At 39.6% G+C, this 19,163-nt stretch overlaps 1 protein-coding gene and 1 long non-coding RNA gene across 3 annotated transcripts in view; one reads left to right on the forward strand and one right to left on the reverse strand.

Annotated features, from left to right (window-relative positions):
* Window positions 1-9,544, reverse strand: part of LOC140849532 (uncharacterized) — a 96,634-nt gene extending 87,090 nt beyond the window's left edge. Inside the window, exons 1-2 of the long non-coding RNA XR_012131526.1 lie at window positions 9,495-9,544; window positions 7,500-7,702 (exon numbers count right to left, since the gene is read on the reverse strand). This is a non-coding gene — a long non-coding RNA (uncharacterized lncRNA). The remainder of the gene's footprint in view (window positions 1-7,499; window positions 7,703-9,494) is intronic.
* A 107-nt stretch (window positions 9,545-9,651) lies between these two features.
* BTBD3 (BTB domain containing 3) overlaps window positions 9,652-19,163 on the forward strand; it is a 33,428-nt gene continuing 23,916 nt past the window's right edge. The window contains exon 1 of one of the 2 annotated variants that reach the window (XM_017672843.3): window positions 9,652-9,807. The gene's annotated coding sequence lies outside the window, so the exon portion shown is untranslated. The remainder of the gene's footprint in view (window positions 9,808-19,163) is intronic. The other variant, XM_017672841.3, reaches the window with a different exon arrangement.

Below are 19,163 nucleotides of genomic sequence, written 5' to 3' on the forward strand. Positions count from 1 at the left end.
AAACCCTGTAATTTGCAACAACATGGATGGATCTAGAGGGTATTATGTTAAGTGAAATAAGCCAGGCAGAGAAAGAAAAATATGGTATGATTTCACTTATTTGTGGAATACAAAAACAAAGCAAAACAGAAGGAACGAAACAGCAGTAGACTCACAGACACTCAGACATGACTAGTGGTTACCATGGGGGAGGAGTTGGGGGTAAGAGGGGAAGGTGAGGGGAACAAAGGGGAAAAGAAATTCTCAATTCTCAATCATAATAGAAGCTGATCACAGGGACAGTAGTACAGCATGGAGAATGTAGTTAATGATTCTATAACATCTTATGTGACAGATGGTAACTGCATTAGTGGGGGTGAGGATTTAAAAATACGAGTAGCTGTTAAACTACTGAGTTGTATATTTGAGACCAATAAAAGATTGTGTACCAGGATTAAAGATGGCAGCATGAGAGGTGAGACAGAGGCTTTCTCCTAAAACCACATATAATGTGAAAATATAATTAATACAACTAATCCTGAAAAAGCAACAGGAAAGAGGGCTGCGCCAGACTGCATACAACTGGAGAAAAGAAAAACCTCACGGATCAGGGTAACATACCAAAGCCATGGCCCAGCAGGACCCAAGCCTTACTCAACCCCAGCTCATTGGTGGGAGAAAGAGAAATGGAGTGGGGAGGGAGTGGAGGCCTGGGACTGCTGAACACCTAGCTCTAGAGATCTGCTCTGGGAGCACAAACTTACATTTCATGGTGCTCTCCTGATTAGAGGGGTTGGAAAGCTAAGAAAGGCAGACTATCTGGAGAGACTGAGATTCCAGCTGCTTGTGGAAAACAGGGATCCATATCCAGCTGCTCTGGGACAAAAGAAAGGTGGGCAGTCTGAGAGACTTCCTAACAGGGAGAGGGCTGCTAAAGGGGCGAGGATTGCACAGAACTTACTGCTCAAGACAAAGGACAGGAAGACAAATTTGTCTGGGTGAACTCTGCCCAGCAGGTAGGGAACTTTCACGATCTGCAGGTGCTCCACTCTCCTGGCTAGGTTCGCAGATCAAATGCCCCCGTCCATGATATGCAGCCTTCTGTGCCTTCCTCCAGGCCAGCACCACCTAGCTCATAAACCGGCAAACCCTCCCCTCAGCATTAGGCCAGCCAGAGGGAAGCCTGGCCTGAAGCAGCTACAAATGCAAAGCATAGAGGCTTATACCTGTCTGCTTGCCCACTGGTTCTGGTAGTGGAGAGAGGCACAGCAGCCAGGAAGCAAGAAACAGTTCTTTCCTCCCCCCAGGCAACAACACCACTCCCCTGCGACCTCCGACATTGCTTCAGGGGCTGAGCAGCTACAGAGAGAAGAGCTTCAGACAGTAGAGGGCACCACATATAAGCAAGAAACATCAGAGGAAATAGGTTCAAAGCAAAATTATAAATACACCAGAGAAAGATTCAAAATAAATCGACCTCATGAATCTTCCTGAAAGAGATTTCAAAGTAAAAATCATTCACATGTTACTGGAGGTACAGAAAAATATTCAAGGACTCAGGAATGAATTATGGTCAGAGATGCAATCATTACAGAACACAGTGTCAGAAATGGAACATACAATGGAAGGTTTTAAAAGCAGATTAGATATGGTGGAGGAGACGATAAATGAAATAGAAATTAGAGAAGAGGAATACAAAGAAGCCAAGGCACAGAGAAAAAAAAGGATCCCTAAGAAGGAAAAAATATTGAGAGAACTGTGTGACCAATCCAAATGGAACAATATTCACATTATAGGGATACCAGAAGAAGAGAGAGAGAAAGGGATAGAAAGTGTCTTTGAGGAGACAGTTGCTGAAAACTTCCCCAATCTGGGGAAGGAGATAGTCTCTCGGGCCATGGAGATGTACAGATCTCCCAACACAAAGGACCCAAGGAAGACAACACCAAGACATATAGTAATAAAATTGGCAAAGATCAAGGATAAGGACAGACTATTAAAAGCAGCCAGAGAGAAAAATAAGATCACATACAAAGGAAAGCCATCAGGCTAACATCAGACTTCTCATCAGAAACCTTACAGGACAGAAGGGAGTGGTATGATGTATTTAATGCCATGAAGCAGAAGGGCCTGGAACCAAAATTACTTTATCTGAGAAGATTATCATTTAAATTTGAAGGATGGATTAAACAATTTCCAGATAAGCAAAAGCTGAGAGAATTTACCTCCCACCAACCATCTCTACAGTCTATTTTGGAGGGACTGATATAGATGGATGTGTTCCAAAGGTTTAATAGCTGTCACCAGAGGTAATAAAACCACAGTAAAGAAAGTAGAACAGCTAATTACTAAGCAAAGGCAAAATTAAATTAACTATCCCCAAAGTCAATCAAGGCATAGACAAAGAATACAGAATATGATACCAAATATATAATGAATGGAGGAGTAAGAAAAAGAAGGAGAAAAAGAAAAGAACCTTTAGATTGTGTTTGTAACAGCATATTAAGTGAGTTAAGTTAGACTGTTATATAGTAAGGAAATTAACCTTGAACCTTTGGTAACCACGAATCTAAAGCCTGAAATGGCAAATAGTACATACCTATCGATAATCACCCTAAATGTAAATGGACTGAATGCACCAATCAAAAGACATAGAGTCACTGAATGGATAAAAAAACAAGACACATCTATATGCTGCCTACAAGAGACTCACTTTAAACCCAAAGACATACACAGAATAAAAGTGAAGGGATGGAAAAAGATATTTCATGCAACTAACAGAGAGAAAAAAGCACAAGTTGCAGTAGTTGTATCAGACAAAATAGACTTCAAAACACAGAATGTAACAAGAGACAAAGAAGGACATTACATAATGATAAAGGAGTGAATCCAACTAGAAGATATAACCATTTAAATATCTATGCTCCCAAGACAGGAGCACCCACATATGTGAAAGAAATACCAACAGAATTAAAAGGGGAAATAGAATGCAATGCATTCATTCTAGGAGACTTCAACACTCCACTCACTCTGAAGGACAGATCAACCAGACAGAAGATAAGTAAGGAGACAGAGGCACTGAACAACACAATTGAACAGATGGACCTAACAGACATCTACAGAACTCTATACCCAAAAACAACAGAATATACATTCTTCTCAAGTGCACATGGAACATTTTCGAGAATAGATCATATACTAGGCCACAAAAAAAGCTTCAGTAAATTCAAAAATATTGAAATTGTACCAACCAGTTTCTCAGATCACAAAGCTATGAAACTAGAAATAGATTATGCAAAGAAAATGAAAAATCCCACAAACACATGGAGGCTTCACAACATGCTCCTAAATAACCAATGGATCAATGACCAAATAAAAACAGAGATCAAACAATATATGGAGACAAATGACAACAATAATTCAACACTGCAAAATCTGTGGGATGCAGCCAAGGCTGTGCTAAGAGGAAAGTATATTGCAATACAGGCCTACCTCAAGAACAATCCCATATAAGCAGTCTAAACTCACATTTAATGAAACTAGAAAAAGAAGAACAAATGAAGCCCAAAGTCAGTAGAAGGAGAGACATAATAAAGATTAGAGAAGAAACTAATAAAATTGAGAATAATAAAACAATAGAAAGAATCAATGAAAGCAAGAGCTGGTTCTTCGAGAAAATAAACAAAATAGATAAACCCCTAGGCAGACTTATCAAGAAAAAGAGAGAGCCTACACACATAAACAGAGTCAGAAATGAGAAATGAAAAATCACTATGGACACCACAGAAATACAAAGAATTATTAGAGAATATTATGAAAAATTATATGCTAACAAACTGGATAACCTAGAAGAAATGGACAACTTTCTAGAAAAATACAACCTTCCAAGGCTGACCAAGGAAGAAACAGAAAATCTGAAGAGACCAATTACCAGCTACAAAATTGAACTGGTAACCAAAAACCTACCTAAAAACAAAACCCATGGACCAGATGGCTTCACTGCTGAATTTTATCAAACATTTAGTCAAGACCTAATACCCATTCTCCTTAAAGTTTTCCAAAAAATAGAAGAGGAGTGAATACTTCCAAACTCATTCTATTAGTCCAGCATCTCTCTAATACTAAAACCAGAAAAATATACTACAAAAAAAGAAAATTACAGACCAATATCCCTGATGAACATAGATGCAAAAATACTCAACAAAATATTAGCAAACTGAATTCAAAAAGACATCAAAAAGATCATCCATCATGTTCAAGTAGGATTTATTCCAGGGATACAAGGATGGTACAACATTCAAAAATCCATCAACATCATCCACCACATCAACAAAAAGAAGGACAAAAACCACATGATCATCTCCATAGATGCTGAAAAAGCATTAGACAAAATTCAACATCCATTCATGATAAAAACTCTCAATAAAATGGGTATAGAGGGAAAATACCTCAACATAATAAAGGCCATATGTGACAAACCCACAGCCAACATTATACTTAACAGTGAGAAGCTGAAAGCTTTTCCTTTAATATTGGGAAAAAGACAAGGATGCCCACTCTCCCCACTTCTATTAAACATAGTACTGGAAGTCCTAGCCAACAAAGAAATAAAAGGCATCCAGATTGGCAAGGAAGAAGTTAAACTGTCCCTGTTTGCAGATGACATGATATTGTACATAAAAACCCTAAAGAATCCACTTCAAAACTACTAGATCTAATATCTGAAATCAGCAAAGTTGCAGGATACATATTAATACACAGAAATCTGTTGCTTTCCTATACACTAACAATAAACTAGCAGAAAGAGAAATCAGGAAAACAATTCCATTCACAATTGCATCAAAAAAAATAAAATACCTAGGAATAAACCTAACCAAGGAAGTGAAAGACCTATACCCTGAAAACTACAAGACACTCTAAAGACAAATTAAAGAGGACACTAACAAATGGAAACTAACCCCATGTTCTTGGCTACGAAGAGTTAGTATTGTCAAAATGGCCATCCTGCTCGAAGCAATCTACAGTTTCAATGCAATCCCTATCAAATTACCAACAGCATTCTTCAACAAACTGGAACAAATAGTTCAAAAATTCATATGGAACCACCAAAGACCCCGAATAGCCAAAGCAATCCTGAGAAGGAAGAATAAAGTTGGGGGGATCTTGCTCCCCAACTTCAAGCTCTACTAAAAAACCACAGTAATCAAGACAATTTGGTACTGGCACAAGAACAGACCCACAGACCAGTGGAACAGAATAGAGACTCCAGACATTAACCCAAACATATATGGTTAATTAATATATGATAAAGGAGCCATGGACATAAAATGGGGAAATGATAGCCTCTTCAACAGTTGGTGTTGCAAAACTGGACAGCTACATGTAAGAGAATGAAACTGGATCATTGTCTAACCCCATACACAAAAGTAAATTCAAAATGGATCAAACACCTGAATATAAGTCATGAAACCATAAAACTCTTAGAAAAAAACATAGGCAAAAATCTCTTGGACATAAAGATGAGCGACTTCTTTATGAACATATCTCCCCAGGCAAGGGAAACAAAAGCAAAAATGAACAAATGGGACTATATCAAGCTGAAAAGCTTCTGTACAGCAAAGGACACCATCAATAGAACAAAAAGGCATCCTACAGTATGGGAGAATATATTTATAAAGCAAAACAGCAGCAGACTCACAGACTCCAAGAAGGGACTAGTAGTGACCAAAGGGGAGGGGTGTGGGAAGGTGGGTGAGGAGGGAGGGAGAAGGGGATTGAGGGGTATTATGTTTAGTACACATGATATGGGGGATCACGGAGAAAACAGTGTAGCACAGAGAAGGCAAATAGTGAATCTGTGGCATCTTACTATACTGATGGACAGTGACTGCAAAAGGGGTTAACATCTAAAATATATAAAGAACTCACATGCCTCAACACTAAAAAATCAAATAAACCAATTAAAAAATGGGCGGAGGATATGAAGACACAATTCTCCAAAGAAGAAATTCAGATGGCCAACAGACACATGAAAAGATGATCCTCATCACTTATCATCATGGAAATGCAAATTAAAACCAGAATGAGATATCACCTCACACTAGTAAGGATGGCCAGCATTGAAAAGACTAAGAACAACAAATGCTGGTGAGGATGTGCAGAAAAGGGCACCCTCCTACACTGCTGGTGGGAATGTAAACTAGTTCAACCATTGTGGAAAGCAATATGGAGGTTCCTCCAAAAATGAAAAATAGTAATACCATTTGACCCAGGAATTCCACTCCTTGGAATTTACCCTAAGAATACATGCACCCCTATGTTTATTGCAGCACTATTTACAATAGCCAAGATATGAAAGCAACCTAAGTGTCCATCAGTAGATGAATGGATAAAGAAGAGTACATATACACAATGGAATACTATTCAGCCATAAGAAAGAAACAAATCTTACCATTTGCAACAACATGGATGGAGCTGAGGGTATTATGCTCAGTGAAATAAGCCAGGTGGAGAAAGACAAGTGTCAAATGATTTCCCTCATTTGTTGAGCATAACAATGAAGCAAAACTGAAGGAGCAAAACAGCAGCAGACTCACAGACTCCAAGAAGGGACTAGCAATTATCAAAGGGGATGGGTGTGGGAGGGCGGATGAGGAGAGAGCGAGAAGAAGATTGAGGGGTATTATGTTTAGTACACATGATATGGGGGATCACGGAGAAAACAGTGTAGCACAGAGAAGGCAAATAGTGAATCTGTGGCATCTTACTACACTGATGGACAGTGACTGAAATCGGGTATGGGTGAGGACTTCATAATATGGGTAAATGTAGTAACCACATTGTTCCTTCTTTTGAAACCTTCATAAGAGTGTATATCAGTAATACCTTAATAAAAAAAATTGTGCATCAACAACGTTACAATAAAAAAAATTTTTTTTTTTAATTAGCTCTTCTTAGGTTTCTCCTTTTTAGTAGAACGAATCAAACTGGCACTTAAATTGGAATATAATCTTCAGAGATGAGTTCACAACTCTGCTTTCCATGTCTTAAGAAACAACTAGAATATCTTTGCTTGATGGCTCGTTTGGCATTTATTTGCAAATAATTAAAATATTCATATATATCACTATTCTACCATGTCAGAGCTAGGGAAATCAAAATTTTCTGTTTCTTTTTAAAATTTGTTTTTTAAATTTAGTATTATTAACCAGTGAACTGAGAAAATGTTTTCACAGTGCCCATATCCACCTTCTCTTTTGGTTTTGCATTGGTATTCATTCACAAGTAACAGTTGCCATTTATTCAGACCCTACTATGCTGGTGCTTTACTTAATTTTTTATAACCTGACCTATTAAAGATTATAATCCTCATTTTTCAGATTCAGATGATAATTTATGTAATCTTCATGACCTTGAAAGGTATTTTAATCAGAGTTCTCTGGAGAAACAGAACTAACATCGATCCATCAAGATATGTTGGAAAGAGAGAGACAGAGACTTATCTTAAGGAATTGACTCACATGTTTGTGGAGGCTAGCAAATCCAAAATCTGCAGGGTGGGCCCGCAGGCTGGAGACCCCAGAGAGTTGCAGATCAAGTCCAAAGACAATCTGCTGGCAGAGTTTCTTCTTATTCAGGTGAGGTCAGTTTTTGTCTATTAGGGCCTTCAACTGTTGGATAAGGCCACATTACAGAGGGTGATAAGGAAAACTTGTGAGATGTCCTAAAAGTAACAGAAGGGATACAGAATGGGAGAAAGAGACAATGAAAGGTTATCAGTCAATAGCCTCTGGCGATAGCTAACCAGAAACTCTACATTCCTGGATGAAGTAATTTCAGCAATTATCTAGAAGGTCCCCAGAACCACTGCATCCCCCTTGTGTATGACCAATGTCTGCCCATCATCACCAACCAACCCATGAGCCTTCTCTATTGACTAATTACCTACCCTGAGACTTTCCCCACTTTGCATTAGCCCATCTTCTTTATCTGCAGTCAATGTGAATTTTAAAACTGTCTTTTCTTGACATCCCTCATCAGTGTCTCCTGTTTCTTGAATCTGGCAGACAAATTGTTTCTATTCACTGGCCTTGATGCTAGTGAAGCAGAAGCTTCCTGTTGCTGGTCTCGGATTTATATTTGGCTACATCTGTAAAGGCTCAATAGCCCTTTTATTTCAGAGATGGAGTTTTTGATTTGTGAAGGGCAATCTGCTTCACTCAAAGGCTACTGATTTTTTTTAATTAAAGTGTAATTGTCATGCACTGATTTATATGTTCATCTCACCTTTAAAGTACCTTCCCAGAAACATCTAGAATATTGTTTGATTGAATATCTAAGTACTGTGGTCAAGCCAAACTGACATATAAAATTAACCATCATGCAAGGTAAATATTATGATCCCATGTTACAGATGAGCACATTAAGGCTCAGAGACACTAAGTAATTTGTACAATAGCAGTTTGTTATAGAGCATCTCAACATTGTAAAAAGGCTTTTTGTTTTTCAAAACCCATGTCTTTCACTGTACATATTCATAAATTAACAATTTTTAAATTGAGTAAAAGTAAGTTTTTCCAGTGCCAAATTCACATTAAAAGAAGCATTTAACAATGTAGCTGTATAATTTAGAGGTGTAATTTAACCACTAATAAATACTTATGAAGGATGATAATCTAGTCTAATGAAATAGGTGTCTGTCATATTAATAATTCTCTACACCCAAAGAGGCAGTTCAAAAGCTAAGGAAATCTGTCCTTCACAATCTGAAAACTTTTCCATGCTAGTGCCAACAGTTGAGTTTAGGACCCTGCTACTACTTACCTAGAATAATATACATTTCCTGTCTCTAGTCTTTATATTCTTAAATTTTGCATTTAATCAGATCACCACTTGCTCCTCTCCTCCCATCTTTGGTATTTCTCAGTTACTCATTGAAAAAAGCTAAAATTTTGAGGTTGAGTATTAAAAAACATTTCCAGAAGACCTTCAGTTACCCTTCCAGCTTTTGTTTTTGCCCTTCACTATGAACAATAAATTCAGATTAAACTTGTCCCCAACAAAGTTGTGAGCTCACATATTATTTTATTAATTTATTAATTTTTTTGCCACTAATGGTCTTGTATTCACGTTTCTCACCAGCTGAATTTATCTTCTGACTCTAGCTCTTACTTTTCCAAGCTTTCCAAAGTTTCCTACATCACCCTAAACCAGCGGCAACTCTCCTTCCCCAAATCACTTAGGGGTGTAGTTAAGATTTGCAGTTTTAGACACTAGGTAATTTCTATTTATTCACTTTCCTTGTCTGCTCAAAGAACGGGATGTAATCACTGCCAGAAATGTAATTCCAAATGCAGTCCCCATTACTGGAGGATGTCCTGTGTCCTGCACAGTCTCTGCCAAAGTAGGTGCTCAATAAATGTCTAACACATTAATGAATGAGTGAAGTAGAAAACTGCAGTCTGTGGAGCAAAGGCGAACTTGCCTCTCAGTGAAGGGTATTGCTGGCCGCTTACCACTTTCCTCCCTTCACTGGTCCAGGGTCACCGCCTACTCAAGCGGACCCCAGGAAGGGGCCTGCACTGCGCATGCCCGCATCCACGGCCGCCGCAGGGAGCACCGCCCACTCGGCCCGCCCCCTTCTAGCGCTGGGGCACGCGCGCGCGCGACCCCGGGGAGCGTGTCCTGCGTGCGGGTGCCCGCTAAGCCCGCGGGGCACTGGATCCCCGAGTGCCCGGCCGGGACCTGAAAAGCAGGCACCGGGCCGGGGCGCCGGGCGGAGAGCAGCGCTGGCGGCCGTGGCGCCAGAGACGACGAGGAGCGCGACCGGTGAGAGAGGGCGCCGCGGGCGAGCGGACGGGCACCTTCGCGCGTGCGCAGCGCCGGCCCGCCGGGCCAGGGGCGCGCTCCCGGCCGCGGGCCGGAGTAGCCGAGCGCGGCGGAGCCGGGACGCGGCCGCGGACTGGGAACGCAGGGGAGTCTGGATTTCCCGCCCGGGCCCGAGAGGCGCTGGCCGCGCAGACGGGCTTCCTGACGGGCTCCAAGCGGAACGGCTCTGGGTCTGGAGCCCCGGCCGAGGGGCAGGGCCAGCTGCAAAGGAGCTGCCCCAGGGAGGATCGAGGCGAGCCTCCAGCCACGGCTCGGCCGGCCTTACCCGCACCGGTCTAGTGCGCGAACCCCGGAGGTTCAGGGAGGAGGGGGCGCGGCCGGGAAGCTGTGGCGTCGAGCAGGTGGCGTGGCGGGGCGCGCCCCTGACTTGGGGAGGCGTATGGTTGGAACCGGGAGCAAAGTTCCCCCAAGTAACTTTACTGAGGCGCCGCCAGTGGGGTCCGGGGTGGGGGCCTGAACTGGGGGCTCCAGGGACCCACACCCGCCCTTGCTCAGCCCTGGCGACCGCAGCAACCGGCGAATGGTGGTGGGTTCCCGAGGGTGCTTTCCTTCCTGTCGCGGAGCACGTCCTCCCAGCCCTGAGCGGTGTTCTCAGCCCGTTCGTCTTCAAAAGAGATGTGTAAGTTTGGTAAGAAGGTTTGGTAAGAAGGATGTTTGCTCTCTTGGGAAGAAAAGGCTTGTCCTGCCTGGTCTTTTTGTCTCAAAGAAAGTACGTGTTGTTAGGGCATGCCGGGGATTCCTATTTATCAAGAAACCTATTGTCCTGTGTGCCTGGAGAAAGCCAGCTAATTCTATAATTAGCCTTAAAAAGAAAAAGGGAGATAGTTGTGATTTCTTTTCCTTTTCCCTTTTTTTTAAAAAATACTCTCCACCACCTCGCCAAATCGTGGAAATGCAGTAGTTCCCGAAAGTGGTTGCACAGCAGTCACTGGGGAGTTTTAAAACTCCAGGCTCAAATCGCGCTCCAGAACAGTTAAAACACAATGTATATTTTAAAGATCTCTAGGTGATTCCAATGTGCACCAGAGTTTGGGAACCAGTGGCTTAATATAAGAAAGTCAAGATGTTACTTTGATGAGGTAGCGTTCAGTTTGTATGATGAAACTCCAGCTTCGTTTTCCAAAGACACGAACTGACAAAGGGTGGTTTGTTTCCCACCAGGGAGGAAGGGAAGCGTCTCCAATGGTTCACACTTTAACTGAACTGTAATATGACTCTAGCGTCCAGAACATTGTTCTCATTGGTGTTTTTGGGTTACTAAGCCCACCTTCTGACTCCAGCCACAGTCAAGGGGTTTAATCTTTTTAACCCTCTCTCAAAACTGCCCCCTTTTCTCTCCACTCTTTGAACCATCCCCCAGCCTGCGGACTTGCTGGCTTCACGGGGTTACTACGAGTTCCCATAGCAACGGGTCCTCCAGGGAAAGTGGGCGGGTCCTCTTACCTTTTGGTTACTGAATAGGACTCGCCCTTTTCTCGAAATTTTGAATCACGCTTTTCAGTTTTTGGCCTCCGCGCAGGTAAGGGTGAGCTCATACAGTTCCAGTTTTTCTCTCGAAGTAATTACAGAATTATTTATTAACGCAGTTGTGTGTGGTGATAACTGCTAGCAGCTATGTTGTTCTTAACTGAATGTTCATTTTTTTCCCAGTGTTAAACTGAGAATTTGTTTAACCAAGTTTCAAAATGAGGTGGAAACAATTTAAAAAAAAAAAAAGCACTTTTCCTTTGGGGCACACAACTTAAGAATTGCATGCATGATATCTCTCAAGTCCTAAGACCTCTAATATTTAAGAAAATTTTAAAGTGAAATATAATCCTACAGCCATTCAAAAAACCTTTGATAATTTGTGGCGGAAAAAAAGTCATTATCATTTCTTAAGTTTTGTTCCTAGAAAGTGCTTTGCTATGATTCCTTACAAAGTTACACGACTTGTAATGTTATACTTTGAAAGAACAAAGGAAAGGCACCCTTTGTCAACAGATTGCCCCCACTCCTTCCCTTCCCCAGCATAAACACATCCAAATAGAAATACTTTGTGTTCATTGTTTTATGTTCAAAACAGGTATTCTGCAGCCAGTTCCAGTTTGCCTTGCAAAGAGCTGTTAAAACCATTCTGAACAAAATAGTACAGAAATAACTAACACCAGTTATGTGTCTCAGACTTTGTTTTTTGAAACCTATCAAACTTTACTGTTTAAATAATAATCAGAATTCGTACATCAATTCCAAATTTGCTTTTAGTAGTTCAGATTCTGAGCACGTATTGGGAATTGAAGAGGTTTTCTTTTGCTGGTATCTTTTTTTATGTACTACTTACATTTCATTTAACTGGATTATTAAATAAATTCTGTAAGGCTAATTTTTTCCATTTCATTCTGAGAAAATAACGATGGACAAACCCTCTCATTTTATAGTTCAGTGGTAATGCTGTGCTAAATAAGATAGTAACCTGTCACCTAATCTTTTTGTTTTTCTTCACGTTTAAAAATTGAAGCACTCTTCAATTTCTATTGTTTCTATGGTTTTAAACGTTTTAAAGTAAAAAGTAAAAAAACAATTATCCCTGTTACTGACATTCTGAAATTAACTCCAAAAAATTAAGATCATAATCACATTATCCAGAAATAAACTATTAATAGGATGAGGTTGCTTCCATTTGTTCCTTTTTGTTTGTCTGTATAGCCGTATTTTTAAACAAAATTGACATTTTAATTTCATCTGCAGTTTTAAGTACTGCCCTTTTAGTTACTATATCACAGATATTTCCTATGCCCTTAAGTGTTTGAAAATAAGATTTTTAATGGTGGATATTAACTAGTTTTCTATTATTGTTTGACATACTTCCATTTTTAGTGACTGCAAATCCTAGCTTGGCCACTTCTGATAAAAGTGACCCTAATTACCCAATTCTTTAATTGCCTTTCCTTTATCCATAGAATAAGGTTAATAATGCTGCCTGCAACATAGCATTTTAGGGAGGTGGAATACACCAAATAAATGAAGGTCCTGAGTAAAGTCTGGCAAAGGGGGCAGTCTCAGAAAGTAATTGCAGATACACAGCAGAGCTGGTATAAATGCTCTTGTCTGCAACTCTCAATATCTCTTGACTTGACTTGGTCTCGATTTATAGCAGGATTTCTGGGGCAGAGGTGAACTCTTTTATGACTCTTGAAGATTGCCAAATGACTTATGCCAAGACACATTGACCCCCTTCCACTCTGGTCTTTCCATAGTGTCAGCATTCCAATGTTTAATCTTTCTTAATTTTCTATAAAAATGTGGTCTTGTTTTAATTTATATTTTTTGGTAGCTAGTGAAATTTATAATTTGCATTTTGTTTTACCTTTTGAGAGTTGTCTATAAGGTATTTTACTCACTTCACTCTTAATTGATGATCCTTTATTAAAAAATTATTTTAAACACTTGTTTCATATCAAAAGAATTGTGCCTTTATCATATTTGTAATGGTTTTTTTCCCTTTATCCTTTTTGTTTTTAATAATTTTTGCTTGTTAACATTTATGTTTGTAAAGCTCTGAAGTGAGGTAAATGAAAACAAAATTTTGGAAGTACATTTTAGTGTTTGTGTCAGTATATGGATATGAATTATCCTTCTCCTCCCCAGCTGGCCAGTTTTACCAGCATCATTTATTAAATAGCACATCTTTTCCTCATTGATTGTAGTTTTTCCTTTACTACATTTTAAGATCTTGACAAGCTTTTGGGTCTGCTTCTGTTTGACATCTTACCCATCAATGCATTGATCTCTAATCTTAATCAGTGCCAACTCTATAGATTTAGAATACATAGTAATACCTGGTAGAGCAAGTCACACTATGCTTTAAAAAATCATAACTACATTCATCTGTCCTCTTAAAGATTATTTTGTTATCTTTAAACTGATACTGCATATAGTTTAAGATTACTAAAAGGCTTATTGTAACAAGGTGTCCTCTGTCCCTTTCCCTTCCCCTTGGTCTTTCTCTCCAGTTGTAGCCTCTTGACTGTTTACTGTTTCTTCTGAGTGTTTCTACTGGGGCCATTTGTAGGGTCTTTCTTCTTGGGCTGGTCAGAGTGGTCTTCCAGTACCCTTCACTGCAGAAAGGATCAAGCTGCCAGTGTTCATAGAGCCATCTGGCTGGAGTCTTAGCATCCTCTTTGTGTAAATAGAGTCAGTCACTTGGGGGAACACTCCTTAGCACACTACAGCCTTACCTGTTTTTCCTGCTCAATGTCTAGTCTTGCTGGGGTGTGGGACTTTGGGCAGAGCTCTGCAGCAAGGAGCTGGGAAGGGCATCCAGGGGTGTAGGACTTATCGAGGAAGCTTTATTAACCTTATTTTAGCCTGTGACCGTTGACCTCCAGTTTTTTAGTGAACTGGAGTGCTTCTCAGCTTTCCTCACTGATGACATGTGTCGCATTTCACTCTTAAGTCCTCTAGTTGCTACTCATCCATCTGTTTTCCATTTTCTTGACTATGTTGTAGTTTCCACACAGCTTTTTTAAGTCTTGGGGTCTGTCTTCTAGAAGGATCTTTTTACTGCCTTTTTAGTGGTTTAGAGAGAGGATATACTTGAATGTTTTGTTAAACTTGCCATCTTAATCTGGAAGACTCTGCAGATGAATCCTTAGTACTAAGAAATTCCTGATTATGTTGTATTTTTGTTCATTGGCATGGACTGTCATTTACATGTAGAATAGTCAGTGTTTCTATTAAGGGACACAAGGTTATTCAGACCTTCTGTCTCTTCTAACAGAGATCTTTGTTTTCATGTAAGTCCTAATATTTCTTGTTAGTATTCTTGGGTATTTGTTTTTGTTGCTATTGTGATGGGCTCTTCAAATTGGTTATTACTGGTGTAAGAGAGTTGTTGATTTTGTGTGTGCTTTTATTCTAAGAGCTTTGCAGTTTATTGGGCTTTCTAGATATACAATCAATTTCAGATAATGACTCGTGTGTCTACTTCTTTTTAATAATTATACCTTTTATTTTGGTTTTATGGTAGGCTGCTCTAGTGTTAGCATTTTAGAAAAATTATAAAATGCTCTGGCACATTACCAAATAGTAAGGGTGATAATGTACAAACGTGGTCTTTATTTTAATAGGAAAAGTAGTAGTATGATACTGGTATTAGGGTTTATCATAATTTCTTCATCAGGACAAAGGAAATGTATGTTTTTATTTCCAGTTTACCTGGAGGTATTTTCTTTTTTCTAAGGGATAAGAATTGCATAATAGCAAGTTACTGTCAGCACCTGAAGGTTATCACTGTTATTTCTTTAAAAATCTACTGATTTGAGCCCCAAATATTAGATTGGAGTAAATCCTTCCTTTTGGTTAATTCTTTAGGAAAACAAATTCAGTTTCATAAGCAAACTGAAAGATAACATTATATTCAATGTACAATAATATCTTTTGGGTTTGGGGTGGATTAGGGTACAGTCACCAGGGCTTTTTCAGAAGAAAATATTCCAAGTCACTGAATCCACCAGTCAATTCTCATTTTACCTGTTGGCAGCATCTGATATAATTGGTCATTCCCTCTTTTATATATATATACATATATATATATATATACACAATACATATATATATATATATATACTTTATTCAGTTAGGACAATATATTCTGCTTTTCCTCCTGTATTGCAGGCTCAGTTCTTGTAGGATTCTTGTCACAAACAGTTGTAAGACTCTCATAAAATACCATGTAGCTGCTTAAGATTCCCAGATTGTAGATTTGCAACTGAATTAGCTCTTTGAAATTTCTGATGCACATGTACAGCTAGTTTTTTGACTTCTTCACTTGAGTATGTAAAAGATACCTCAATATTTAACAGAACTAAATTTGAATTTCTAATCTTCCTCAGCAAACCTGGTCTGCTTTCTGCCTGCCCCATTTTGGTGGGTGGGAGCTCTATTTTTCAGGTCATTCAAGCCAAAAACTTTGGAATCATCCTGGCTTTTTTCTTTCTCTCCCACTCTGTATCAAAGCTATTAGCAAGTCCTGCTCCTTTATCTTCAAAATGTATGCAGAATCCTGTCCTCCAGATAAATCCAGGAGTTCCCCTTTTCCCACCTCTACTGCTAGCTAGCACTTTTGTTTCCATTTCTTGCCAGGATTATTGCAGTGGCCTCTTTTTTCTCCATCCCTGGCTTCTCTTTAATATGTTATCAGCGTGACAACTGGAGTGATCTTTTTAAGACATAAGTCAGATTAAGTTTAAAGCCCTCCAATAGCTCTCATTTCACTCAGAATTAAAGTCAGATTACTCTTGCCCGATTCAGTCTGGATACCACTATCTCTGACATCTTTCTCTGCTCTCCAGTCCAGCCGTCCTTACCTTCTTGCTGATCCTGGACATATCAGGCACTTTCTCACTTTCAGGTCTTTGTGCTGGGTTTTTCCCCTGCCTGTAATGTATTTCTTCCCAGATACATTCATGGCTACCCCCCTTACCTCCTTTCCAGTCTTCACCAAAACAGCACCTTGTCAGTAAGGTCTGCCCTGTGTCCCTCTTTCAAGGCTCTACTACTTCTTTTTCCACAGCACCTATAAACTCCTAAATTACTACTTACATGATTTATTTGTTTGTTCATTTGTTTTTGTTGAGTTGTCTCTTCCCCACCCCTGCTAGACTATAAATTCCATTTGGGCAAATATTTTGTGCCTGTTCATTAATGTGTCCCAAGTGTCTGATACATACAAGGTACTCAATAAATATTTTTTTAATGAATGAGTGTCGTCTGCCTTCTCTGTTTTGTTTTCCAGTGAATTCCTCATAAAGCAGTGTAATCCTTTGGCATTTGTTGATCCAGCGTTGGTCGCTCAGCATCCCACCAGCAAGGGAGAAGTTCAGAACATGCGTAATTTATAATGGAGATAATAATACTTATAGTGGTTGTGAGGATTAGACAGGATACTGTCTGTAAAGCACTAAGTGATGCCAGTGTGTAGGAATAGGTTGCTTAACTGTCAGAAAGGCCCAGCCAACTGCCTCAGTTCACATCTGAATGGCAGGAACTGTCTTCCAGAACCTGTTCTCTTTAGATTTTAGTTTTTAACCAAGGGTGGAAAAGAGACAATTCCTTTTTGTCAAGAAAAGTTCTCACTTTGGGAACTTTTCAAAACTTACCTGAGCTCCCTAGTAAATGGCACTGGTATACTGTGATTATCTGTTCTTTAACCAGTCTGTTCAAGTGGAATGTAACCATTTCTTTTCTCCTTTTGTGTTTTCCTGCTGGTCAGGACATCCTTGCATTTCTTATGTCCCCTTAAAACCTTTTTCCTCTGAGGTTCTAGCTGAAGTAAGTTCTTTAATAAGGTGACTTTTGAAACCTGTCAAGTCATAATTGAATGTGGTACTAAATCCACAAAATTAAAGGATCTCAGTGCTTCACCTTCAATTTCCCAGACTGGAATGCACTGTAATCATACCTACAGTAATATTGTAGCCATCATTTTAAAGTTTTGCTTGGTGTTTCTAGTCTCCCTTTCATCTTCTTTTTTGTTGTCCTCATTTGAGTCCTTCAAATATGAGAATATCTCAAAAACAACATACTCCCATTCCTTCCCTTGATAGGGCAAGAAATATTTAATATGGTTTGTACCATTGCAATTGTGCAAGTAAGTGGTGTCAAGTGCAAGGAATATAATTTGGGGATTTGTGTTAGCAAACAAAGAATAGACAATAAACCAAAAAGATGATGTATGTATCTCTAGAAATGCATAAACCCAAGAGCTGTTACCTAACACAAAAATGACAACTTCCCTCAATTTCTGCTTTTTTTTTTAAAACATATCTAGTACCTTATTTTTTCCTCTACTTTATTTTTCTGTAATAGTGTGTGAGCAAGAGCCCTCTCCATATTCAGTTAGAGAGTATAAACATTTTAGCCATGATTATAATACATACTAGGAACAGAATTTCACAAGCGCACCACTGCTCTGAATGCATTTACCTGATGAGTTTCCCTTGCCTTTAAAACTCAGACTAGTGTTACATTTAGTTTTGTTATTGTGAAGACTCTTTGCAGATACCACTGTTACATAGTTTATTTTCTTTTGAACCCAAAACAGTCTGCACTATTGGCCAACACTGAGTGGAAAGCTTCCTCCTCTGTGCTGCTGAGTCACACAATATCCCTGAGTTTAGGCTATTAATGGATAGCCCAGTTGGAAAAAACACTTTGTTTTTATAGTGCTACACCTGGTTTGGGGACCTTGTGTTTGCTTTTTGAAATTTTTTTTTTTTTTAGTTGCTATCTTTTCTTATATTCAGCCAGTTTTTCGGAAGTAGTGATCTAGCCTACCTGGCACAGGGAACATGCCTGCTTTCTAGTGAGGGAGGAATTTTGGCTATCAGCCATTATTATATCTAGGTCTCTGGATAGACAAGAGCTTATTATATAGATAATGCCACCTATTTTCAGACTTTTGTTCATAAAAAATGTAGTGAAACATCAAGTGTAATAGACTACACTTAGATGTGTTACTGGGGAATGATCTTTGTTCCTAGAAAGTCTAGAAAATGACAGAGTTCTTAATTAAGGTTACAGAGGGTATCCCATCCCCAAATAATCCTACTGTCAGTATTAAAAATGGTGAGAAGTGACCCAGAAGCACGTCCTGCTTTAGATTCAGATTCTGGCTCCACACAGCTACGGGTGGCTGTTGCACTGCCCTTCCCCCCGAAAACCCCATGTAAGACATCCATCCTGGTAGGAGTGCATCCCAGAGTGCCCGCCCCCCCACCATCCTCTCCTGTGGCTTTAGGAGATAGGATGAGCGAGTGCTAGAAGCTGGCACCCATCTTTCTGAGAGTGGGCATTCAGTCACTTCTGACCCCCACGTAGCCAGTCTCTTGGACTTCCCACCCTTCCGCAGATGACTTCACATATTTCAGTAAATGCCGTAGAACTTCTTTATGTGAGTTAGCAGTTAATTTTCTAGTTAATCTAATACTATTCTAGTTTTCTGTGGGACCAATGGGATTAGCCCATGCTTACCTGAAATTCTAGGTTACTTGATTATCTCCTGTTTCTTGTCATTGTCATGAAAGTCTCTTCAACATGCCAAAATGGATCCTGAGCTCTTGGCTAGCATAGGCTCCCGGCATGTACACAAAATCATCACCAGGCAGGGTGGGTGTTTGTTAGCAATGTCAGTATACAATGGTGTTTGGGTTCAGTTATGGGAAAATCAAATGCTCAAGATAGGGACAACCTATATTTTTATTTTCCAGTTTATCTATAATAATAGATAATTGTTCGGTATAAAATAAATATGAAGA

This window comes from Manis javanica, chromosome 5 (assembly GCF_040802235.1).
Source record: "Manis javanica isolate MJ-LG chromosome 5, MJ_LKY, whole genome shotgun sequence".
Classification (NCBI taxonomy): Eukaryota; Metazoa; Chordata; class Mammalia; order Pholidota; family Manidae; genus Manis; species Manis javanica.